This window comes from Paralichthys olivaceus, chromosome 8, assembly GCF_024713975.1.
Source record: "Paralichthys olivaceus isolate ysfri-2021 chromosome 8, ASM2471397v2, whole genome shotgun sequence".
In the NCBI taxonomy this organism is placed as follows: domain Eukaryota; kingdom Metazoa; phylum Chordata; class Actinopteri; order Pleuronectiformes; family Paralichthyidae; genus Paralichthys; species Paralichthys olivaceus.
In genome coordinates this window covers 21,894,597-21,922,036 of record NC_091100.1, presented here as the reverse complement: position 1 = coordinate 21,922,036, position 27,440 = coordinate 21,894,597, and the positions used below count along the sequence as shown (strand labels likewise).

Genomic DNA, 27,440 nt, shown 5'->3' with positions numbered 1-27,440 from the left:
AGCCATGTCCCACCCACTACCATGAAGCAATGCAATTTGTATATAGTAATTTATCTTGTTTTAACTTATCTTTACTTTATATTCTTGATTTATCAAGCTTATTGATTATTTTACTGTTGCAGCTACTTTTCCAATCTTGGGACAATAAAGGGGTGGGATTTATGACCTGCATTGCAGTCAGCCACCAGGTGGCTCCACCTTTGGAGAGTAGACTCATGACACAAACTCAGGTGTGCTAACAGCTCATGTGCTGCACCAGGCCTGGAGCAGGCGATGTCTGTGGTCTGACACTGGAAGTGAAGAGCATGCCTCAGTGACTGGGATGAAGACTTAAGTGCAGAGGAAGACTAAACACTGCTGAGAGGTGAGACAGCTCACTCTTGTTGCTGTGTGTTAATGTTTATATGTACGTTTTGTGTCAGGATTTGTGTGACCTGGCTAATTGGCAGCAGAACACAATGGCAAGTCACCTGTTCACACATGGCATGGATCAGACTAGTGTGGAGAATAGAATCAGGGGAGAAGGACAACATGTCATGTGATGAGTGACTGAGGTTTATGGAACAAGTTGCTGTCTCTTCATTGCATCTGATTCGATCTGACTCATTCAGTGTTGAGACGTGCAGCTTTTGAATGAAAGTGAAAACAGTGCATCCGTCTGATATTGTCAGGCATGTGCAGTGTATTAGCATCACATGAGGCACAGTTGTCTGCTGACTGACTTAATTTTTCCTCAAAATGTGTATTATCTTGTTTGTGTGTGTGTGTGTGTGTGTGTGTGTGCGTGGGTGACATGTCCATGATTATATCACGATAAAACATTTTATATCAGTCGATATTGATAATCACTGTTTGTTTAGATGGCGCTTCTCTGTGAACCCCCTTGTTAACATAAATAGGCAACATATTAAGTACAAAGTACAACATAGTATGCAATCAAAAGGCATACAGTGGATAAGATGAGTAGTGCAAGCTGGAATAGTGTACACCCACAGGATGTAGTATGGGTGTATGGGTTCAACATGACTCATTACTCCAACTTGTGTTTGAAACAGTCTCAGATCTTTCAGGGCCAGTGCTTATGTAGAGACTAACATTTGTGATGTCTCTACGTCAGGACAATAAATGAAAAATGTAACTCCCACCAATCGAAGGTAGGCTGTCTCCCGACACTGGCAACCATTCATGAGTGGGAATTTGGAAAGTTGCGCTCATTTTCATATCAGTGCTGAAACCACCACATTGTGTACCATTCAGAAACGTCCTCCATCCTCTGCTGCGCCTGCATGTACTCTGACACAGCTGCTTCTGCCCCGGCTGGCCCACACATATTTTGCAACAAAAATTTCACATGATGTAGAGTGCTTCTCGTTTCCTGACGTTCAGGACCACTTTTAATTACGAGCAGAGAATGTTGCTGTGGCAAACGCTTGATAAACAGCAAAAGATTTTACAAACACAAGGTCAATCAATTATGTGTTGTATCTCCTCACGGTGCTTGCACAGTACATAAACAATGCAGCAATATAAATTGGACTTTTGTTATATTGCTATTGATGAAAATTATTTCGTGATAATGATTGGCATTGTTTTGTGGCACCTGTTTTAAAGGCAGAGCAGCTATTGGATTATTTTTTAAGGAATGTTTTATGATTGAAAATTGAAATTAGTGTTGTAAATCAAAAAGGGTCATTTAAAAAACTGATAATCAAGTGGAGGACAACAATGTGTTCCCGGAAGACTGTGGATGCAGGTTAATCATTTTAATACATCTGATTTAAGAAGTCAGTGCTTGCAAATCATCCCCTCGTCGAGGCTTCTGGATGCAAGTGTTACATTTTTTAAAATACATGTTTATTTCCACTTTATTTACTGAGTGAAGGAATAAATAGGTGCTCCTGCTGCAGTACACACACTCAACCAATGTATCCCTTTGCAAATAGATATAAGTAGATAGGATATTGCAGTAGATGTTCAGCAGAAGACTTTTATATCAGTAATTCAAGAATAGCGTGCATGTGTGTTCATGTTCGAGTGTGTATGTGTGTTCGCGTGCGTGTTCTCATGCTGAAGGTTGGATGTCTGTCATCTCCGAGCACCCCTGGGTCTCTGATTTCTACTTCACAGCTGCCGTGCACTAGCTGATGGCCATTTTCCTTCTCGTCCACCTCCGTACCACATTTCAAACTTTTTCATCCCTTCTCATTCCTTCTTTTCTTCCCCCTCCCTTTTCCTTCCTTTATGGAAATCAGGCCCAGCACTCTGCCTATCTGCTAATCTCTCCCCTCAGTCTCACATACTCTGACCATTCCACCTGATCCCATAAGCACCGTTTTCACTTGATCTTTTCCCTCCGGCTACACATTACTGATCATCCTCTTTGCGCCCTCCTCTCTCTTACTCCTTCCAACCAGTCACCTTATTTTTTATCTACTTAACAAAAAAAATCTTTCATTTTCATACAAACCCATCTACGTTTAGTCTTCACTCTTTGGCACTTGTATCTCTCTCTCCCTCTCCCTCTCTCTGTGCTTGTGGCCCCTGCGGTGGCATAATTTAATATTCGCAGTGTCACAGTAAAGAGAGAGGAGGCTGGGGTTGTCAACACGGCGCAAGGGCCCACGATGATTTAGTGCTAGCATCACAGAGGGAGCATCTCTCTTTATTTTATTAGTAGGGTACGGTCAATCTGGTGCAGTGACAGGGAGGTGGGGCGGCGTGGCTCAAATAAACAGCTGGAAGGCAGGAGGAGAGGTAGCAGCTCGTACAGTATTTACTGTGTTGTCTCAGAAGTAGAGAAAAATAAAACATATAGGCACCGATTGTGTAAAAGACTTATGAGATAATTTGCATCTGCTATCTCGATCCGAGCAGTTTTTCTTCTAATTACTTACTGTCTGCTGTCTTGTGCAGTAATTAACGGAAGTAAGTGTTAAGCAATGTGTAATGTATGTGTTTGACAGCAGTTAAGTGCTGCAGTCAGGGCCTTAATGATAATTGGCATTTGAAGCGTTGCTGGAGCAGGTTTGGTTTCAGAATCTATTTCCCTGTATTTTCTGCCACATTGCTGTGTGATCGCCACACAATCATACCCCACTCCAACTCCTTTGGAATCAATATTTTCACATTGGAGGTGATATTTTAGCCGGGTGCTGGTGTTCAGAAACATGACAGGGGTGTTGGCGGGTGTATGTGTTATTTATGTCTTTTTGTGTACGACTGTGAGGACACGGATGCTGCAGGTGTGGAGCTGGTGTAACATGGGTCACAGCGGTGACATCGCACGCAGAAGTAACCACGGTTACTTCCCCCCCCTGAGCGGAAAATATGTGCACGCCTTGAGCACCTGCAATCAGTGGATTCACATGGAAAAATGAATAAAAGAAACATCAACAACACAGATAAAAAGTAAAAGAGCAGTCGTGCACTCAAGCGCAGGCACTGATCCAGACAGCCTGCAGGTATACACACTGCTGAAGGCTGAAGAGGACAGAATTTGTAAGGACAAATCTGGTGTTGAACCTTGGATCTTTGATTACTTGGGCCCAACTGATAATGCCAACACTTTAAGTGAATAAGTCCTGATATTTTATATGTATATATATATGAGTTATAATGAAAAATGTTTTACACAGAGAGGTTAGGAGCTCTGCCCTCCACCATCTGTGTACTCTGCTACATGTCTGAGAATATTGGAGTCACAGCACACTATATTAGACAATATATACACCTACACTGATATATAGACCCGTGAAATCAGTTTCAGAGAAGAACCCATTTAATTTTGCTGTGAATCCAGATCAGGAGGTGGAACCAGGATATAATTTTTTTTCTCGTTAACAAATGTATTTTTCAACATTCCATTGATATCTCAGAGAAATTTTAATGAATCCTGATTTTAAAAAAGCTGTCATGTTTAGGGGACTGATTTTTACAAATAAAATTCTGGATCTAGTGAATTCAAACGTGTTCATTAGAGGACTGTTGGGCCTTGGGGGAGGTATGTGCTCTTTGAGTGTCATTTTAGTTTTGCTTATTTTCATCTTGTCTCTGTATGACTGCACTGCTCCTTCAATTTGGTAGAAATGTTGATAATCTTAAAGGTACAGTGTGTAGAATCTAGTGACATCTAGTGGTGAAGTTGCAGGTTGCAGCTGAACACACCTCACCTCACCCTCCCCTTCCAAAAGTGATAGAGAATTTGTGGTAGCTTCAGTTGGCATAAAAACTCAAAAGGTGTTTAGTTTATCCGGACTGGGCTGCAGCCTCCATAGACAGGACCTGCTCCTGATGTAAATGTAAAGTATTTTAATATAAAGGTAAAGAAACAACAATTTGTACAATTTAGCTAAAACACACTTGTGAAAAGGTCACTAGGATTTTTTTTATTACATTTTCTGCAAGTAGATCCCTTTTACCTAAATCTTTTACACTGAACCCTTAAAATACTCCATTGTGGTATCCCAGTGTTCTAGCAGTATGTCGTTGTAATACTCCGATTTCCACGAAAGGGTGTGGGGCATGACACAAGGAACAAGCCACACAATTTTGCCGTGGATCTGGATCAGGGAGCAGATTTCTTTAAATTATTTTCCTTGATTTCTCAGGGAATAATCAGGCATATGTAGAACCAGTCTGTGTGAATGGGGTGTGTTCAATGTGTGTGTTAAAGGTGCAGATCCAAATTAATATCCAGATCTAGTGAATTTAAATTTGGTTTCATAAAGGTACTTTTGGGTCTTGGCAGAGAAATGTGCTCTACTGAGTGCCTTTTATAAAATCCTTTGCTACTATAGTGCCTGCATGTTAATTATGTTTCCAATACGTGACAGATTGGAAAAAAAGAATACAAATATCTCGTTATACAAAAGCGTTGCCATCCACATCGAATACACCTATGATGTCCACTTAGAAAGGCAACAAGAAGCTGTAAACAAAAACAATGGTGAAATGTATTTCATTTCCTGCCTCCTGCTCTACCCAGGCACTGCCCAACACCTTACTTTTCTGGAAATGTTCCGATTGTCGTGAGAGCTTCTGATCCAGACAGTCTCCAGACATCTTGCAGAGTACACAAGTACACAACAGATTCTGACTGAAGTCTTGAGAGCTCCATTCATACAAATGCTGATTATTGTTTATCTTAAAACACAATCTAGTGTTTAAGTATTCCTGTGGCTGTACATGCTGCTTTTGTAAATACGCTTCTGTTACTAGTTGCTCGCCTGCTGACTCTAGCAGGTGTTTCAGTTTTGCTCGCTGTTGTCATCCAATGAGAAGGGATTTCCTCTGTTCTCGAAAAAAGCCTGGTGTTCACACTTTGACCTGTGCGCAGAAAGTCTATTTAACGTATGGAATTATGTTCCTTCTTGAAGACCTGGCTTTGAGGCTTTGTCTTATTTGGCGTGAGATTTGAAATATGTATTTAATAGAGAATATAATGTGTTGGCAGCCATGGATTAAATTAACCAAAAATCATGTAGTATAACTATACTTCAGCTTTGAGTTGCAAGTACGTTATATTTCTACGAAGGCTAAATAACCTGTCGTTGGGAAGCATGACAATGTCTCGGTGACAGACAGTGTCATCGTAACCATAGTAACTCACTAGCACATCTGTCTGCGTGTGCACAGAGCCAGAAGAGCTGCTGAATCTGAGCATGGGGATAAATCAAAATATAACAGATTTGTGGCTCTTTCTCACTTAACCCTGGTGGTCTGGCTGCTGTCGTGCCGGGTTGCTCGGTCTTGTCTGTCCATGCGCTGTCAGGGTCCTGTTTTTGCGCAGCATGTTCTCATTCCTGAATGTGTTTTTCACTGCGTGAGAAAGTGTACATTTGGCATGACAGCGTGCGACAAGTAGAGTTGGGCAGATGCCCTTTATGATGTCGGCGTCCACCGTGATGTCCCATGCACACATTGTCATGAGGCTATGGGGTAGACGCTGCCTAACCCGATCTCAGCAGACATATCCTGTCTGATCAGTGAACGTTAGGCGGGTGAGTGACAAAGTTAACTCACAAATCAGTTCAGCATTTATGCGACAGCACCATGTAACTTTTTGCTTTAGCTAGATTCATAGTTTGACTGTAGTCAGTGGGGTGAGCAGGTTCATTCTACATCTACCAGGTTCTCAGGTTCTATTTTTAGTCAATAATTGCAGTTTAGCTAAATGTGATGTTTCTTACCTCTAAGAGTGTAACTGATGGTCAGAGCCTGCTGTGGCAAACAACCAGTGATGTGTTGGAACGAACCAACTCAAAGGCAGTTTCAAAAATATGATTCTTATTTTTTTTCATTTGCTGAAAAAAGTAAGATGATCATTGATATAAGCTGCTCGAATCAAATCACCTGGGACTGTACACTGATAAGACAAAAAGTATTACTCTCCCTAATGGAATAATTGATTCTGGCCGTCAGCACCAACATAAAAAATACCATAGTAATTAACAAACCATGGAAAAATGTCAAGGACGGACTTATTTAGAAATCATTATACTGAATCTCACCTAGAAGCATTACATGAGTCATTTAAAGTGGTGAATGTGATGGTTGGCAGTGGTTGCTTCCTGGATGTTTTGTTCTCTGTTCTTTGCTCATGATAATTAGCATCGGACCTTAATGAATTCTTGCATTTTGCCTTTATCAGTTAATGAACTGACGGTAGCCCAAGTCACCTTAAATCATTTTTGACATCCACAGACTAATTTTCAGTAGCAATATGAAGCAACTCTGCTGCAATATGTTGAAGCAAAGCGGTGCAATACTTGGAGGCTGAGGTGGAAAAAACTGAGTAGAGAAAAGAATTAACTGATTTTGACTGGTTTCATTTTAGCACATACCAGCACATTAAGATAAAGAAAAGAAATACAAATATCAATAAAAATGGAGGCTATCAAATATGCTCAAATTGGCCCCTGATAATGTTCCTTGAATCCTGGCTCTATGCATCATATAATCACAAGTAGATTTATCATGTGCTCATTTCTTCATGCAGATAAGGTCAACTTTAGAACTTTTCAAAAACTTTTCTCTTCACTTCAGGTTTCCATGTCATTTTCTAGAATTATGCTGTCCACACTTAAATGCCAAATCCTTTCCTTTTCTCCTCTTAGTCGAGTGACAGACAACTAAATAAGGCTGCCTTCAGGTCTTCCTTGTAAACTTGGTAGTGCCTAACCCGTGCAATGGCTTATTTTCTGTTTTCCTGATAGAAAGAGAAGAAGAATGTCAAAAACAAAACTGGTAATGTGTGAAAGGGGGGGGGCACAGTCAGGTGCTCAAAAGTGCTTTGGCTTTCAGGAACCCCCACCTGACTTATGTGATGTCCCTTTCATTTCTTGTGACATTTTGTACAGGACAATACAGAAAAAGTGATGAAATATATCAACATTCAACCTATACTATTTTAGAAACTATTTTTCAGCCTGCCAGAGTCAGGTATATTATATTATCATGTTTGTCATACAGGCGAAAGTGCTTGTGTTAATTCATGTACATTGACCCTTTTTAAATAAAATTAACTAAGATTTTAAATGAACCATTTATAATTCTAATCAAGTTATAGTTTAAAATCATAAATAAGGATATGTGTCATTCTCATCACTGATCGGACAATAGCTGTCATATAATGACAATATAGCACAGTGCATTGTTTTATTCTATAATTTATAATTCTCATTAGTTCCCCTCAGAACCCTACATAGGGTTCTGGAACAACAGCATGGCTGAAATAACATGTGAAAAATATTAGCCACAATGCCATTTTCTATGGATGACAGTTTGCTACCTTAGAGTGATCAGTGGAGTGAAGTAATTACGCTTCAGTTTTGGGCAATGAGGTGTGGGTTTATTGAAGAAATAGAGGTTGGTGATAGTTGTGGGTAATGTCTGACTTTTTGTTGTCAGAAATAAGATGCATAACTGTGCTCTGCATGTGATCACACCTCAGGAGAATACCCAAAACACCTTCACAAGACAAAGCAGCACCCCCATGTTTTTGCTTAGACCGCATCAATATATTGATCTCCACTGTGTGAATGATTCTCTGGAGGATGTCGGCGGGGATTCAAGAGAACGGCAGGTGATGGAATACGTCATGTAGCATTCGATTCCATGTGTATTTGTGTCAAATGGCAGTGGAGGCATCGATCCCCAGTGCAAAATGATGTATGCGTGTATCGTGATGAGGTGCAGGGCCAAGGTTTTAGACTGAGAGCTCCGTAATTCATTACAGCTACAGTATGTGAGCGGTCATGCGAGTGTGAATGTGTGTGTGTAGCAATGGTTTGTGTGATTCATAAGATGGAATCTGCTCGGCTATGAGGGAACTCATTAGACTCCTGTCGTCTCGCCTCCTGTAGGAAAAATACCTGGCATCTGGGAGTTTATATTCCCTCGTCTTTACAACTCTCTCTCTCTCTTTCTGCTCTACCTCTCTCTCTCCCTCTGTCTTTATTGCTTCCACACTCTGTGTCACAAAATCCAAGAGCAATCACCAATCAATCTTGTACACTCACCTCGCTCTTGCTGCTGCTAACCACCATCTTCCTTCCCCTGTTATCCTTCACCACACACTCAGCCTCCTCTTTAGTTGCATTCAAACACTTCCTCTTCTCTCACTTTTGTATTATATCCCATAAAGGCTCATCAGGCTCATCAGGCCTCGCACTTCTGTAATCATGTCATCCGTGCGCTCTCCCCATCCTCCTCACCCCGGTCATCTATCACTCCCTTCCTTTGTCTTCTCCACCCTCCTGGTCTGCTTTTATAAAACTCCCAAGTGATTGCTTGTCATGGCTGATTGTGTGACTTTGACACCTCCTTCCCCTCTGCTCGACTCTCACCTATGACTGTACCTATAATTTCACTTTGTCGCCATGGAGATCCTTTCAGCCTGTGCGAGTCATGTCACAGGTTTAGCGCAGGTGATAGAGGTATGAAATTGTTTGCATTTTTCATGACAGTTTGCACGAGACAAGAAAGTGAGCAAAAGAAAAGAACAATCAAGGACAACACAGGGAATGTTCAGATACAAGAATCCTCTCAACCCGATGATGCACTCGTCCAATTCCAGAGAGGACATGTGGTGGCTGTAGCTGAGGGGTAGAGCAGTCGTCCTTGGGCAAGATGCTGAACCCTGAATGGCCCCTAATAGATGTTCAATGGCCTAATTGGAAGTCGCTTTGGATAAAATAATAGTACAAAAATTTGATAAATTACATGTTAAAAAAAAAAAAAAGATAATTTGCTCTATTTGAAGGTGGACAATCAATACATGATTAAGATTATTGGCAGCTCTGAACCCCAGTCACTTATTCTATGACCTGGTCATTCTTGTCCTTCAAGAAGAAATAACCGTCAGTCATTTCAGCCCATGGCCAATAATGACATAGTATTTATATGGTGGAAAAGCCTCTTGCCACAGGAACATTGTCACACAGTGACACACTGAATCCTTCTTTTTCCGACAAACAATCATGTTTGTTTTATTCACCTATTAAGACTGTGGCCACCTGCCATAATATAGGTTGTCCAACCAGAATTTCATGAATAAAAATTCTCTATACTTTTCATAATGAGATTTCTAACCTTGTTTTTTAGCCTTTGCTTGGTGTAGAGTGGTTTGCTGCACTCTTTGCCTGCTCTCTCTCACCTTCTTTATTATTATTATAAATTAACTACTTATCTAAAGAGGACAATACACATCTGGTTTATTTTTTTAGTCAGAGAAATGCAAAAAAAACAAGTTTAGTGTTCCTCTAAGTTCCCAGAGGTCAGGGTGATGTCTTTAATTTTCTTTTCATTTGTCCATCAAAAATGTCCAAAACCCAAGGATAGTTATTTCACACTGATAGAAGTCAGAATCAGATTTTTCCTTTGTAAATCACTCAAATTATTAATTATTTCTCACAGTTATTCCTTTAATCTGTTAAATAGCTAATTAGTTCAGCAGAAATCAATGTCCATTGATTTTACAGAGGTTACCACGGAACAGGAATGATCAGTGTGTCTCATGGTTCTGGATCTACCCTCAGTCTGTTGGGTTTCATTTCACCATCTCCTTCCTTCACCCTTGGCTCCCCCAGCGTCTCTGCTTCAACCCGTCTGCTGCTCCATATCCTCTCTATAGCTGCTGAGATCCACAGGGTAATGGTGCTTGTCGTCTGGAGTCCATTCCATCAATATGTGTCCCCTGTCTGGACTGCATGGGTCGTCCTGGGTTTACACTCTCAGCCACTACTCACCCATCCACTCACACAAAAGTCCCTCCCTCGTCACTCCTAACTCACCATTTTGTCTGCAGCCAAATATATTTGTCATCCGCGCCTCCTGATGAGCAGTTTTGATAGAAACTGTCAATTCTTCCTCGAAGCTTTGGCACCATGGCAAAATTGGAAGTGAATGGAATACAAAAAGCAGAAACAAGGTTTGTTAGGACATTCTTTTATTTTTAATGGAAATCAAAATTCCCTAAGATATCAAGTCAAACAAAGAATCTTGCGTTACGTCTGCAATCTGCAGAACCCACAATAAGACCTTTACTGCCTTGAAGTAATCACCTGCAAGCCACACAGGGAGAGGAGTAAAGCACGCCACGCACAAAAGGAGAACTCATAACCATTAAAGTCGGTACAGTAATTGAATGAAAGGTGGGCTGCTGTTTTAGTGGCTGGGGCGCAGGTATGTGTTCTAACAAGATGGTAAGATGCGGGGCTTTTTTGGTTGTTACAGTAGGTGTTGCATCATTAGATTTTAGGGGCTGATTCAGTGTTGGGATTGGGCTTAGTCAGATGTGAAATGGCAAAGGAGAGAATGTGGTCGTTATGGCGGGTAATTTCACACAATAATGGATTGACAGAAAGCACAGTTTACATTCCTCGTCACATCCTCTCGAGTGTGTGTGCACCTCAGTGTGTGAATTACCTGGCTGTTTGTGTTTCCAGTGTTTGACTTTGGTTATGTGCGCACTGATGTGGCTCAGTGTGTAGGAGAAGACACTCCGCCAGGCATTTCTATCAGTTGGTAAATTCTTATCTTTGCAGCCCACATAAACACAAGTGCACATCAGTATGCAAGAGAGGATGTTTGCGGTGGGAAACCGGAACACTTATAAAATAGAAAAGATCAGTGTCCGTCGGCGAGCGTGCGTGTTTGTGTGCATTTCTCAGCATGGACCTGGAGAGCAGGTTGTCAGCCACAGTGGCATATGGTGTGCACCCAGGTGATAAGCCAGGCTTCTGCACAGGCCTTTTTGTGCGCATATGTGTGGTTGCATGGGTGTAGGTGTGTGTTGGCCTCTCTTTCACTCTGATGACCATCTGTGCCCCACTCTTCAAAGCAGCCGTTTCTGCAAAGCCCCATAGACAAATGAATTATTAAACTGCTTTTCCAGGTGACACCCTAACCATTTGTTAGCTCCTCTGTGGCGAGGCAGACACAGACTTGAGGGAACAATCACTCAGTCGTTGCCCGTACCCTCACACCTGATCTCCCTATCATCTGTGTGCCACCTCTCTCTGGTCCACTTTCTTGTTCTCATATACACGTCTCTGACATCCTCTTGTAATGGCAGCACTCCTTCACCGCCATTGTCTGCTGATTTGATGTCTCTCCGTCCTCATTACCACTGCTTTGCCTCTTAAATGGCTCCATGCTTAATTTGGTCTTTCCCTTTCTGCCTCGCTCTCTGTCTGTCTCTTCTTCACTCTCCCTCTCATTCTCTCTCTGTCCAAAAAAGTCAATCTTTCTCCTAGCTCCAGCCTGAGGGACTGCGACCGCTTGAGGAATCCAATAAGGTTGATTAAGTGATGACAGTATAATTACAGCAATGGCACAGGCACAATCAATCTCTTGTTTCCTGAATAGGATAAATGAGCCGACCTGGGTCATCATTATATGGGAGATAACTTCCCTCTGCGCATACTCAAATGAAGGTTGGGAGGCTAAATGCAAGTACCCAGTGTGAAGAAAGACACAAGGTCTTTTGATTCAATAACCGTTCTTGAGTCTTTTACTAAAAAGTACAAGTCCAAAAAATAAACTGAAAGAACTGTACTTGATGACTCTATCACTGATGAACTGGGTTGACACCGCAAACAATAACCTGAGGCTTAACAGCAGAAACACCGTGCTTAGCAACTCTGCCAATTGTTATCTGTTACACACCATTTGAAAAGGTTGAGACTGTGTCAGAACACAAGCTGACTTGTGAAGTTTTATTCTCTGTCATCATGGTCTAGGAGTGTGATCTCTGTCCGCAATAAAGACTTATACACCGGAGATATAGCATGGTGCAATTCATAATGACTGCAGCCTTGAAATCACTATTGTTGCCAACTAGAAGTGCTCACAAGCACATGTTGAAGTCTAGAAAGGTACAGAGTTATGACACGTCCTCTGATGTGCAGGTACGACAACCAGTGACACTTATTTTGATCTGCTCATGAAACGGCAGCAGAGAATTGTTTTCTACTCCACTCAACTCTGCAAAGTTTGCAATGAAGCAGTTTGTTGTGCAGTCAGGCAATGTGAGAAAATAACTGTCCAACAGATGAGTGTGTGAACTTGCTTGCTGCAAACGCAGAGTTGTGACAGGGAAAGAGTCGGCCTACTTCTTTGGGAACACATCTTAAGATGGCAGACAGTTGCATATAGAAGATCATTGCAAGGCATATTCCACCTGAGAAAAAAGACTAAAAACTCCACATTTTTGTGTTTTCCAGTGATTCTTATTCCATCACTGATCCTAATCATTGCATATTTCAATGAACTTTTCCACCTGATTTTAAAATAGTTTTAATTAATAATTGTAAAGGTAAATTAGAAAGAGTAAAGCCGGAGATAATGACTCAATGACAGAATAAACCCAAAATGCCAACCATTTTCAAATAAAGTATCAGGTGTGGAGAAACATATTAATCATGGGTATGTTACTACAGGAAGCTCTCTTACATCATAGTTTATTTATTAACATTTTTTTCAGTATATTACTTTACATCTGAAACTGTTGCAATGCAGCAACAGCAGTGTCATTATTACCTTAATCTCTCACTGGAAACAAATCTAAAATTGTAGAGATGAATGTTATGAGTTTGGAGACTAACATAAGTTTGACTACAGACAGACAGCCTTGGTTTTGAGTCTTGATAACAATTTGCTGTTAATGGAGTCCCATTTTTGTCTTGTTAAATGAAGGTGTGCATTGATCCAGATCAGGGGGCGGATCCAGATATCTTTTTGTGCGTGTACTTTAACATTGCAGGATAAGATGTTTTTCAAACTTTTCATAATTCATGGATGTTGAAAAAGGCATGTTTAGTGGATTGATATTTATGAGATTTGAATGGCGGAGGTATGCGCTCTCTGAGTATTGCTTTTCTACATGTTCAGGTTTGTGAAACGCGATGTCGTCAACTCGAGTTTTCTCCTCCTTACTTTGTTTAACTCAGCCTCAACACTCTGCTCACTTTGTGTGTGTGTGTTGCTTAAAGGCTCCTTAAGCCCTGCCCTGTGCAAAGAGCAGAGAGCAAACAGCACCTCGAATTAAAATATGACCGATTCCACTTATCTAAAAAAAATTCAAGCCTGCACAAAAAAAACCCATGTAACCTTCTGCAGTTGAGGTTAATAAAGGCCCTGTTCACTATTTGAAAAAATAAAGTAGCTAGACTTGTATGAGTGGTGGGCTGCTTGGCCAGTAGCCAGCACTTATGGAAAGCTCTGTCCTTGACAAAGATGCATGGTTCTTAGCTTCTAGACCACATTTTCTCAACCCCTATCCAGTGTTTCCCCATGGAATTTGTGTTTCATCAGCTATTGTGCGGTTTCTTTTCTTCTGCAGGGAAGAGAACAAAGTGTTTCCTTCTTTTTGTTGTCCCGATGACCTGAAGAGCTTACACCAGTTGTAGGCTGAGGAAAATCTCCATTAGTCTTCTCAACAGCCTCCAAGATACAGCAAATTCAGTCACACTGCAGCACCATTACAGGTTACACTGTCAAACATCAGTTACATGAAACTATGAAATTTACATTGCCTTTTTAGTGAACAAAAAGCTAGAAAATAATAATAACTCAACTGTTGTGTGTCACCGATCTCTCCGTCTGCATTTCAGATTGAATCAGTTTGGATTATGCACTAACACAGGGTAGTAAAGTAACACTTTTAGGAATCAGTTAAATCAGACACTGAGCTCCACAGTCTTAAAACCAACTTGTCTATCTTGTGTGCATGCGTTTTGATTGGCTACATTCATGTAGCTGCTGTTTGGGATGGTACCTGAAAACAGAATCTATAGCTGATGTTGTGCTGCAAGAGAAAAATAAGCACAGAATAATTTTCTGGACACATTGGCTTTCAGACAAGGGTAGGATTGATGTATTTATTGTTTAGTGATGAAAGAAAATCTCTCCTGGTTATCACTGTATGAGTGAATAGTCATTAACATTTTATTGACATATATTCAGAGGGAAAACAGTTTTTTGTTAATGCTATGATAGTAAATCTATTTTGTTATCAATGAAATGTTAAAAGTTTTCTGTCTTTTGGATAGCCACTGACTTACACATGCTGCACTGTGTTGTAATTAGGATTAAGGTCAGATAAAGGGTTAATTCAAATAAAAGTAGCACTGATAAACTCCTGAATCCACATATTTGTAGCTCATAAGTTGCTTATTGACGTAAGACCCACATTTGTTTGTTTAAGCTCTTGGTTTTGGTTAACAAGCAACTTGTTACAATTTGTAATTGAACTTAAGATCCCAGCATGCACACACCAGGGGGCACTGCAGAGAGGGGTTAACTCACAGGACCCCGTTTACAACTGGCATTAACACACACTCATGTTAAATACCCAGAGGTGGTCTGGGCTTCACTGTACTGGATCTGTGCCAGGTGTAAATGCATTGTGTAGGCGACATGACGAAAAGACCTCTAACTCCTCTCCACAGACTATCCATTCCTCCTTTGACTTTATTTGTAAGGTTAAGTGAGTTTTTACGTGTTGTTTATGATTTATGAGGGACTGCTAAGAAGTGCAATGCAGGAGTCACATGACTAATCTACTAGTCCGAGCAAGCTTCTCCACCAGCACTGATTACCCTCTTACAGAGTAAGTAACCCCTAGTTGGCAAGTATACTGAGAAATTGGCCCATGGGTGCCTTTAGCTATGCTCGTCTGTCTAGTGACCTTTGCCTTGTTCTTTGTAACAGTCACTCAGGAGCACTATACGTATCTTCCTTGGCACCAGCCATCTTCCCCATTTGCTATCCATAAGCTTTGTCTCATTAATTAAGTTTTATGTAGGTAGAATCCTTTTTAAAGTGGAAATGAAAAGGAGTTTGATGATGTCTTTATCCAGATAACAACTGGCACATTTATACTCTGTGTTCATGGGTTTGTAGTCACTAGGAGAGATAGTGGCAAAACGACAAGAATGCATATAGTGACATAATGATGAAAGGGTGTCCCCACCTGCCTGACATCTCCGGGCTGCTTTACATAAATCAGCGAATGCAAATTTACAGGTTCCGTGCTCCAACTCCCAAAATTTGTTTTTTTGGGTAAATTCGATTCTTGCAGATCTCCTGTGGCCTTTTTTTGATTCTAACTTTACTAGCACAGACTGAAGAATCTTCCTCCTCCTGTTTGTTGCTGTGGCAATGTGCACCATCTTGTTTTCTCACTGAAGTCCAGCGACAGGTGGCTTGGCATCTGGTCAGCATGCTCATAACCCCCAACAATGCTGGTCTCATCCCTTCATCTTTCTGCTTCTGTGGCCATCATTAACAAGTGTTTGCAGATATGGTAATTTGGAATGTGAATTTCCTTGATGGCACCGTAATCAAATTTCTTTGTGGAGATGGAGAAACTGAGTCAAAGCAGAGTGGGTGAGCTCACCGTGGCTAAATACTTTCCATGATGTCTGTGTTGTTAGGCGTTCTCTGTGATCATCAAATGAATATGTTTGTATAGCTTTTACATCTTTATATCACGATCATCTATGAGAACAATTCAGTTTCATATTAAGAATCCATTCAGTACGTTAAAAGGGTCAGGTGTGCTGTGTTTGACACCAGAGCAGACAAGCCCTTTCATCTTGAAAGACTTCGGAAAAGAGCCATATTCATGGTCATAACTCATTGAGACGCTCCCACTCCTTTTGAAGGGAAATTAACCAGAGTTAAAAGGCCTTTGTCAAGCCAGACAATCAAAGAATTAATGGCAGCTCGCTGAATATTTTAATATCTACAAAGAATCTGCCATCTGTTTCACTTTACAAGATAGTGAATAATGACCGTGAAAATCCATATTTCAACAACAGGGTGATTCGGTTCCAACGGGTGATTCTCAGAGCAGATAATCATATGGCTGTGAGTGTCAAAAGATTTCCAAAAGTAACTTGAAAAAAGAGATGGAGAATGAAATAAGACAGTTTTTGTGATGTCGGGCTGATAGCAAAGCAGCGCCAGACATGAATCACATTACACACTTTGCTCCTCATCCTGCCATGGTTCAACACACATAAACTCAAATGTACACTTACACGCTCATCAGATTTCATGTCCTCCTCATCCTCATTCGCTCAGTATCTCTTGCTCTCGACCCGTCTGTCTCGCTCTCTCGCCGCTGCACCACGCCTTTGAAACGTCTGTCAATATTGACTTTATTTATTTAATTGACATCGCACGTGCTGACACGAGGACCTTGCATAAACAATGATGCAAGGCTTTGGAAACACCTCGTTATGAACGGAAGAGAGGAGGGTAATAAAAGAGGGGGAGCGCTCATTCCTCGCCGCTACCCTCCTCCCCTGTCAGTCCATTGGGAGGAGAAGCTTAAGTACTTTGGAGCTGGAGTGTCTGTCTTTCACACATCAAACGATTTGTTTTATCTGGTTCATATTCTCCCCTTCAGACCCCGCGCAGCCTGATGGAGCTTTGATGATGAAACATAGAGGACATCCGTGTATTATATCCAAATTGGCATGCACGAAGGTGTGTGTGTGTGTGTGTACGTGTGTGTTTGTTTGTGCTCATGTGTTTATTCTAATGCAACAATGTAATTTCAGACGAGCGGCTGCTCAGACAGCCATGCCAATAGCCCATCTCCTTCTCACCACCTGTGCTGCCCCCAGTGTCACCCTTCCCTTCCCTCCTTTGACTCTTTCTCCCTTATGTCCTACTCTCCATCCCCCCGCCCTCTTTAAACATTGTTAGGATACATGCGATGAAATAGCATTAAGGTATTAAGAGCTGAGATGGTTTCTTAATATATAACACAGGCAGTTAAAGAGCATAAAACATGAAAAGGAAGCCAGAGACGATTCAGTAAGAGATCTTTGTGAATGTTGCTCACATAAATACCTGCACACTTGCAGTACATTTGCTATTGAGCCTTGGCTGAAAGACATGTCAATTCAGTCCCATTCAAGATTGCACTGTTAATAAAATACGAAGCTCATTAAATTAAAAAGTAAGATATTTTCAGAATGCGGAAAAAGGTGGAAATCAGGAAAATATAAATGGATCAGGGTTTAGGTTCAACAAACAGTCAGATATTTTGTGTTCACACTTTTCTGGCTAATGGAGTTTGTTTGTTTCAGTGTAACACACAGAAAATGATTATCCTGCTGTAGGTACTACTTTCCCACAGCCTTAAAGAATGATGTTTAATTCGATCTGTTGCATTTCTGTACGTCTTAGATACCCAGCCAGTTGTTCAAGAATACAACACCAGCTCCATGTTTGTGTGTGTGTGTGTGTGTGTGTGTGTGTGTGTGTGTGTGTGTGTGTGTGTGTGTGTGTTTCATTATTGCTAAATCATTATCATGCATATAAATGTTGAATAAACCTTTGCTAAAGCCTGTTTTATTGTAAATCCTTGTCTTTGCCTTTGTAAATTTGATATGGCTGGAAACAATAAGCACATTTGTCAACTATTTCAGTTCAGTTCAACTCTTTTATTATTTATTGGGGTTTTAATAAATATTGACAATGTCAGAACAAAGGCAATTATTTATATAAACACAAATGTTTAAGCTCAGAAATAGTTTTAATTTATATTTCAATCATAAACTGTAGAAAGATGGATGATGAATCTCCACTTCCTCCCACTATTGAGAAATGGAGCCAAATTATCCTGATATATAAGAACGCTGCCAACTTGCACATTTGGAACCAGAGTCCATTAATTAGCAATTGGGGGATGGAGCCGTGGTAATGGTAGAGGTCCACGCCCTCCACCAATTGTACCAATCATGTCATTATGATTAAATTGTTAATAAAAACCAAACATATTTGAACATTTCAACAAACATCGGTGTTATAAGAACTACCAAAAATGACAGAAAAATGTATTCATGTATTTTGACTTTTTGTTTTCATTCACCATCATCCAGGCGGGGTTTATGACCAATACTGTGGCCAGCTACTAGAGTGTGACTGAGAAGCTTTCAAATCTTTTTTGGCGCGCTGTAATGTTGTCTATTAATTACTTACGTAGTAAGTATTCCCAGGGCACCCTGGACAACAATGGTTGGTAAACTTCACCACAACATTGTAGAGGCAGATAGTGCACAAAGTTTCGTGCGTGCTGGCTGACCTATTTGCAACAAAACATGCTCAAACAGGAACTCCCTGTTCCATCTCCTTTTGGTGCATTTGTTTCTCAACTTGGCTACTTGAAGTTGTTTCACTAGTGTCACTAGTGTCAGTACTGACCTCTGTCTTGTGTTGTGCATTGCTATACACACGTTTAATTGAAAGGTGCTTTTAATGAAAACAGCACCATGCTGAAAAAACGTCAGCAGTCAACAATCTCAGCTTATTTACTTACTGTTTATTTTACAGTTAACCACGCTGCACAGTCAAAAGCTATCAGGGGTTTTACATTTATATTTATTTTGTCACTTAAAAATATGGGCACAGACGAACATTTAGGGGCACAGTTATTCTAAATCTGTTTAAGATATAATTTAGTTTGCAAAAGGAGAAGCATTGAGAGGTTGATTCATGTAGATATGTATTTAGAGTTCAGATTGAAAGGTTTTGATTCTAAAATCTTAGATTCAAAACATTTCAACCTGAATCCAGTATAAAGATATTTAATGAATCAACATTAGCTAGAATAAATTGCTTTCATTTATATGTGATATGGTAAGAGACAGCCAGCACTGTGTAACAATAATTACCCCTTTTTTTTTTTTAGGCAAAATTTGAATTGTAAAAAAATAAACTACGGAATAAATTCTTGCCATCGTGTTTGTGTACGTGTGGATTAGCTCGGCCTCGCCCTCAGTCAAACACAGACACAGAGAGCAGAGAGACACATAGAGAGAAGCTGCACCATAAACACCACAACCACATTTTCCAATCCACTAATCTCACTCACTGGTCTCCTCAAGTGCCCATAAAATGCTCCAGGTCCTTACAAAATGAGAACCGATTTAGAACCAGTGGCTCTAGGCACTCAGGCACTTGCACAGGTGCACCCAAATCATTTTTCACAATGGCATGCTTTAATTTCCACTCTCATATGCAAGCGAAAAGCTCACGTTGTAAAGCCCTGACAGTGCAGTGTTGGCAACGTTACCGCGGTTCATATTTCAGCAACTAACTTTTTCCATTCTATTTTACAAGATTTACAGTAAATCTCTAACAAGAGTTCAGTTTTACTGTAACAGCATTTTCAAGATGGCTGTAATCATAATCTGATCTATTTCAAGGTAATTGTTTAAAATATATTATATATATATATATATATTATATTTTAAATATAATTAATTCATCAGAAATATATAGAATAAACTTGTTTTCAGACTTGACCTACAGTAAATGTGTAGACTATCGAATCTGTTGTTCTTTTTCACATGATCAATGCAGGAGATTGTCTGGGTCACAACTACAGAATAATCTTTGGAGCATTCATGCAAGAGCTGGCATGTGGGTAGAGCACGTAGAAGGCTGGACCTAACGGTTTTGTGTTTGCCGTGTGTTATCAATGTGTAAACTTGCTCATATTCTCCAGGCATAATTCTAACACGGGCTCAGTCAGACATTTTATTTGGGGGCTGATGAGAAAAAGTCTGTAAGATTTTCTGGAACAAATGACTGAGACATTTGCAATCTTGCATACAGCCCGTCTGGAAGATTTCAGGATTTTTCCAAAAATAGTTCAAGTTCATTGACTGTCTGAAAGCACTGTCCAGGCTTCTGGTCCACTGACCCTTCCCACCCACTTCCACACCTTTCCACATGTCCCCATTGGTGCTGTCTGTATTTATACTTGAGCATTTCCATCTGTGTTCTGTGAGTGTTGTGTTGCTTTCCATTTCCTGCCTGGTACCTATACCATGCAACTGTCTGCCTACCTGCCTGTAACGGCACGTTACACAGTGAGCGTTTCAGCCGTGATGGGATCGCACCATTAAGCTGTCTGCGTGACAAAGCACTGCCTTATGCTAGTTTCAATGCAAATTACTTGTTCATGTCAACGGCAGCAGTAAAGTAGTCACTGTTTTTAAAGTAGCACTCAAGCAACACAGGATTGTATTTTCATTAAGTTAGAGCACTAAACTAAGAAAAAATAATAATAATTTGTTTGCGCTTCCCATTGTAGGTCAAGCTCCAATAACACTCGATCTCCATAATGCAGCTGAATAGTATTGTTTTAAACCCTTCACTTCTTTATTTCAGTTTACAGCACTTAAATTCATTTCTATCAGAATTCAAGGTAGTCCTGATGACATCGTCAGGCTTTTTTTCCACTGTCACTGCAGACTACTCAAGTAAACTGACCTTCATATGTTAAATCTCTGGAGTGCTTCTTTCATAATGTGCAGCAGTATGTAGCCTTGTTTCAAAAATATTTTGGCAAAGTCAGTATTAATATAATCTCTATGAATAAATCTATTGGCAAGGGAGAAGAGGTCTTCTGGTCCATTTCTAGTTTGACCAATTGTGATTGAGCTGGCTTTAGTTGTTCTGTTATTGACCAAAATGCATCGGCTATCACTTTTCAATTAATCCCCAGTTATAAGCAGATAGCTGTTATATGTAATAAAGATTAACCAAAATGTTATCTGGAACTAAACGCCTATGAGAAGTATTGTTGTTTGCATTTTGTGTGGAGGATGTTACAGAAGTAAGTAGTTGGACTGTTAACCATGTATGGCAAATAGACAAAGTCACCTGAGGCCCCAAAATATTGTCTGTTGGCCCCAGAGCCAAAAAACAATTAAATATCTCTCTTAAAATAATTGTCTTGAATTTAGCAAATAAGAATATCAAGATTGTAGCCAATCACAGGCAGAGGATGGCTGGGTCTTTCACGGGATGACCACATTTAAATGCCACACACACACCTGCTAAATGTCAGGTGCACCGGTGCGACCAATGAAAATGTTTAGTCACACTTGATAGATTTTTAGTCTCATGTGCGACTGAAATAGTCTCACTCTGGAGCCCTGTGGTTATGTTCTGACCCTGATACACAACACAGGCCAGAACCTCTTCGCCAATAAATCTAATGAGAGCAATTTATTTTTTTATGTTCCCCTAGTTGAATTCTTTGTCACAGAGCATGTTAGGAATTGGTGTGACAGCATTGGTTTAGACCTGCTCCTAAACCTTAGAGCACAATCAATCCAGGTTTCTCCTCTGGGGACAGTTTTTAATCCAGTTGGGGAAATGGCGGCCCGTCTCTGGCACTGGAAATACCAGCTCATATGTCTCAAAGCTATCACTGTATGAGACACTACATCATGACCATGAGTCAGACTCTAACTAAACCTGCATGGCCCGAAGCCACTACATGTGTCACTGCAGCAGGCTGGAAATATCACAGCGTTATACCCTTGCCACTGCTCTACTTTGGCATGACAAAAGGCCAGTGTTCTGGACGTGCACGAAATCACAAAACGTCTGCAGCTAGTCACATCATGGTATTACACTTCCTCACCGCCACATCTCCTCCCCCGACCACATTCCTCCATCCCTGCTTCTGTCAAAAGCTCATGATCAAATGCACTTGCTTAGATTTATATAGTTCCATTGTGCCTCAGCGACACCTCCATTCCACCCCTCCTCGGCTCCCACCTCTCTTCCTCCGCTCTCTATTCCTTCCTCCATTTCTCTGTGACCGTGCATCTCCCTCACTATGGGTCAGGTGAACATTTGTATTTTCTCTTCAAGCCACACTGATGTTAGGACTTTATGGATGTTATAAAATGGCATTTGGAAGGAAAAGTAAAGCCATGTATCAAATATTTTTCCAGTCACCTCTTTGACTGATTTACTCGCTGTCAGAGATTGTGTGATAGATGGTCACATTGAAGAGCCTCGGCATCGCCCCTGTCACTATTGCAACATAAAAAATAGCTCCATATGTCATGCTCACCTAAAAAAGAAAGGAAACAAGAGGCTAAATTTAATTAAGATTTCTCATGTTGAAATTTATTGTCAGAGATCTAATACAAAATGAGTTTTTTTTTATGTTATATATTGAGGAGGATTGTAATGCAGACATTAGCATGGGGAATGAAAACATGTTGATATTATCAACCAGCAAGGTAGTTTGTAGTAACAACTCAATACATATTTTACTGTTCATTTCATTTTGATTTCTCTACACTACAAACAACCTGTGCTTCCCAAAATACCCAGCAGGCTTTGACTTTTTCTACTGCGGAACATGAAAAAACATCCTGAGAACATTCAAACCTCCCTCCCCCTCTATGTCTCTCTTCCTCCCCATGTCACTGAGAAAATCACATCAGTGGGCCGTCAAAACGTCCATAAAGTTTTTACCATCAAGGGTGGCAAACCCAATGACTGTATATGGAATGGACGTAGATTTTGGTCCTGGAAAGTGAATCCAATGCCTGAAACCTGAATTCTCCCACATGAGCAGCTGATGAAGCCATCTCTTCAGAAGTCTGAGAAAATGACTCCAGGTTATGTTCTCAATTGCTTTAGTTTGAGAACTTCAGTATAGCATGATGTTCATTTGATACACCTAGATCCCATTTAGATAAAATTCACTATAAACCGTGGCATGCATTGAGGCCTGTATACTGTGTGATCGATGGCTACTACTATCCAATGGGTGCAGGTTTGCAGTGTTGTCGAGCTCTGTCAGACTTACCCCAAAACATTAGTTTGAATGATTTGTCCCTGATTCTAGCTTGTTGCAGTTTTCTAATGACAGCTTCAATTCTGTTAGCAACTTGTAGCTGCAAACTGAAATTGAGATTAGCGCCATCAATTGTGGAATGTTGATTGAATTTGTCCGACATGAAATTTAATCAGGCCTACTTAATTTGACTCCTTACTTTCCAGAAGCTAGTTTACAGTTATTTAACGGCATTGATTGCATCAATGAGTGCATCAGAACCAGTGGGGTCATCTCTTGTAGACAGTGTTAGAGCTTGAGGGCGACTTCAGTCTGTACCTGCTGGGTGTTTGTTGTGTTGAAGGGAAATCACGTGTCCAGATTGGCAGTTTTTGTGTGTGTGTGTGGGGGGGGGGGCAGCTGTCATGTCAAATTAATGTTTTCATAATCAAAGTTCAATCCACTCATGAATGTGACCTTTGAAACTAGTTCAAGTTGTTTGACATAACCAAATTAAGTCTGGGAAGTCAGTCATGACCTTAGCATTCACACCAAGCTACATATGTGGTGAAGCTAAGTGTGAACAGGGTTTATTACTGTCAGTCTCTCTCTCTGCCTCCCTTGCTTTCTCGCTCGCTCTCTCTCACACTCATGACGCACACAAACACACACACATGATGTCATATTTGCACCTTCTAAAGAGTAAAAGAAAACTTCAGACATGAGAGAGAGATGTACATTGCATGACACTTGCCGACACTTCCCCAATGCAGCTGAAACAATAAAGTCTGACTGTCTCCTTGGATGGCAACAGCTTTATGGATGATAGCCCAAGTGCATGAGCAAGTATGCTGCAAATAGCACTGCATATAGCTATACAATGTAGTAATGGAACAAAACATCAAGTAAGAGACCTTGTGTCATTGTGAGAAATGCTAAAGAATGTTTAATTCATTATAAACATATGGGCAGACAAATTTTATTTTGGCGGGGCACCACAGTCTAGATAATTAATGGGAAACACTGCCTAACCCTAAAAACAAGTCTTAACCCTCAAACAGCTTTCTGAAAAAGTGAGGAGGAGGGGGCCAAAATGTCCTCAATCCATAACGTTTCTGCTCAAATTGGTCCTTACAAAGATATAAATACAAGTGAGCGCACACACATGCACACACACACTATCAAAAGCCTACTGAACAGCTGCTAATAAATTGTGGTCAGACGCATTAATCAACCTTTGATTCTCAGTAGCTCACCATAGCAGCTTTAGTGAAAGCAGATGCAAATTGCCTCCATTATACAATGATGACGAGAGCTTGCTTTCTGCTCCTAGACACAGATTTCAGCCCAGTAATTATCAGCGCAATTCACACATGAACAGAACAAAACAGTGTTTTGTACCCAAATCCTGAAACCAAAGAAGGAATTTGAAACGTTATGTGTGAGCTGGAATTATTTTTTATTGTCTTTGAGTGAATTCTGAACAAGCATCAAAGGGCTGCTGTGATTGAGGGCGAAACGACAACACAATCTGTGACTTAAAGAGCAATAGCATTTAAGTGATTCTGCTTTAGCTGAGAGATCTCATGCTTTTGGTTGCAATGTCTTTCATTCACATGCAGGCTTTTGAACAGGATACCCAAAAGAAATGAAATACTGTCACTGAAAACCACAAAATTGAAAAAAACATTTAAGTGACTCTGTCCCAAATGCAAGCTCTCCAAACCTGGCCACATAGAATTTAAACGCTTTTCACTGTTTTTGTTTCTCTCCTCTGCAGTTTAAAAAAGAATGTGTGACACCAATCATTGATTCAGGACTAATATGTGAAGAAGGAGGAAGCTGTTTGAATGTTGATCAAACACGACTGTACTGTCTGACTTGTGAGGCTGAAAAGAAATCTATTTCCACCAGCCTCAGTTGGTGCCAAGAAAGGGGCTCTTCTCATTACTTCTCCCTGTGATGGGTGTGAGTTTCCTCTATGGCAGAGAGCTGCCATCTTAAGCTGTCATAGCCCAAAAGATATGGGACAAAACTTACCCTTTAATCAGGAACCATCACATCCCCTTTAATCAATTCAAGTGTGCGCGCCATGCCACTCTCTTTGCTGTCTATACACCATGTTCACATGAGGATTACCTCTTCTCCTTTCTCATTGAAAATAACATCCTGGAGTCTGAAGTTGGGTATTTTTTATTTTTTTTTGATAAACCAAATTCATAGCAGGTTTTGAGAAGTTCATTTAAATTTGGATGAAGCGTACAATGCCACTGCTGGACACATAATGAAAAACATCATGATGCGACCCCTGCGAGCTTCTGATGCCAGTCACACAGAAAAAAATACGAAAGCAAAAGTTTTTTCCACCATTGAAAACTGATAAAATTTGAAAGAAGGAGCAACAGGAAAAAAAGAAAGATTACTCGCTATGAATAGACTCTGAAGTACATGTTGTCCCTTTGAAATGTCATGGAAAATAATTTTCACCATGGTAACACCTCAGAGTGCATTAGGAGTTGTTTATCTGGGTGTATGCATGTTTGTGTGTCTAGAGTGGAGGGTTTTCTACTCATGAAATTGTTGTGAAAGCTATTGTTAATTAGTGGTTTAAAAATAGTCATTTTCCATTTGTCACCATAACCTTATGTTGGAGTCTATACTTTACGAACACAGTTGAGGTTTTTCTTCTGTACCTTCTTTTATTAATATAATAATATAAAATTTCCTCTCTGCAGAATCTACATGGTTCCAGTTACTCTTCAGTGATGTTCTCCATGACCACCATCTAAAACTGCTGTCCATGGCCATGTGGGTAGTCCAGAGGTGTTCAGACCCTGCAGCTGCTACAGACGATTAGATCTCGCCCACTACTGACCTCTTTCCAAAGATTTTTGAGGTTGACGCTCCATACCAACGGTAAGACCCTAATCTGCACTCCCACCTTCAAAAAGACCCTCTCCACTCCTACAAGCATTTAAATGATAATTAATATATAAGCCGCCAATTGTAATGGTAACCCACAAAGAGGCGAACCTGCTCCGTGCCTATTTTCCTCCAAAGACGAAAAACCGTCCACCCTAAGGCTGAGAGACAGGCTACTTTCAGGCCCCATGAATAACAACTAGCCATGGAAAACGCTGTGGCCCCACTCAAGTAGGTGTCAGGAAGTCAAGTGGGTTTTGTGTTATCTCTTCGTACTTTCAGCTGCCTATTAGCATAGCTATTCAGTTGGCACGGCCCATGGCCCACAATGGGAATAGAAAGAGGAAGCCAATCTCTCCCTCTCTCTCTCTTTTACTTTCCTCTTTATGTCTTTCACTCTTGAGTTTTTCTCTCTTCTCGCTCCCTCACTCCCAACTAATCCGCTAAGTCCCATGGGGGGCTAGAAGTCGTTGAATTCTGAAGTGGCTTTTTGTCTTTTAGTTTTGTGTTGGGAAGTGGGAAGTCCACCTGCTCCTAAGAATTTCAAAAAGGTTGTGTGATTGGACTTAATGTGTGTGTGTGTGTGTGTGTGTGTGTGTGTGTGTGTGTGTGTGTGTGTGTGTGTGTGTGTGTGTGTGTGTGTGCGCGGGTGTGTGTGAGAGCTATGCTGGCAAAGTTGAGCTTGTGAAATATTCAGTGAATTAGTTCTTATGACCATGAAAGACATGTTGGTTCTGTGTATTCCAGGTTTATACTGGCCCTGAACTTCTAGTAATTTCTATTTTGCATGCAATAATAATAATTTTCCATTCATGATAGTCAAACATGAGAGAGATGAAATGAATTACTTTTTATTGAATGATGAAGTGTCAAGTGTAATGGTAGAGGGATGAATGCTTTGATGTAAAACAGAGCCCATGTGACAGGTACACAGAGAGTGCAGGTGCTACAGCTTGATCTATGAAAAGCTCTGCCTGCCCGCTTGGATGGCAAAAACGTATTGGATGTTTTAGCGGCGCATTGACACAGCAGGATATTTTCTGGTGCTGCCGATGGCAAGTGAGATAGATAAATGCAACGTGAAAAGGGGAGCAAGCTAACAAGAAGTAGGCAAAATGCGCAGCACATAGTTCTACAACGAGGCAATGGCACTCAACATTGATTTAGTGATTTTATATGTTTTTATGAGATATGTAAAAAAAAAAAAGCCATTATTGTAAGTCACTTTGGATTAAAGTGTCAGCTAAATGATATGTAATGTAATGTAAAAAGATTTTGACAAAAACCAAGGCTGTACAGATTTGACTGGCAGACCAGCATAGTGAAGGTAATTGATAGGAAAAACATATTTAAATTACTATTGTGGTCCACGCTCAAATCAAAATTGAACTAAATTGCATGCTTG

At 40.5% G+C, this 27,440-nt stretch overlaps 1 long non-coding RNA gene across 1 annotated transcript in view; it reads left to right on the top strand.

Moving 5' to 3' along the window:
* The first annotated feature begins 227 nt into the window (after positions 1–227).
* LOC109627506 (uncharacterized) overlaps positions 228–27,440 on the top strand; it is a 31,231-nt gene continuing 4,018 nt past the window's right edge. Inside the window, exons 1-2 of the long non-coding RNA XR_002202603.2 lie at positions 228–364; positions 25,849–26,029. This is a non-coding gene — a long non-coding RNA (uncharacterized lncRNA). The remainder of the gene's footprint in view (positions 365–25,848; positions 26,030–27,440) is intronic.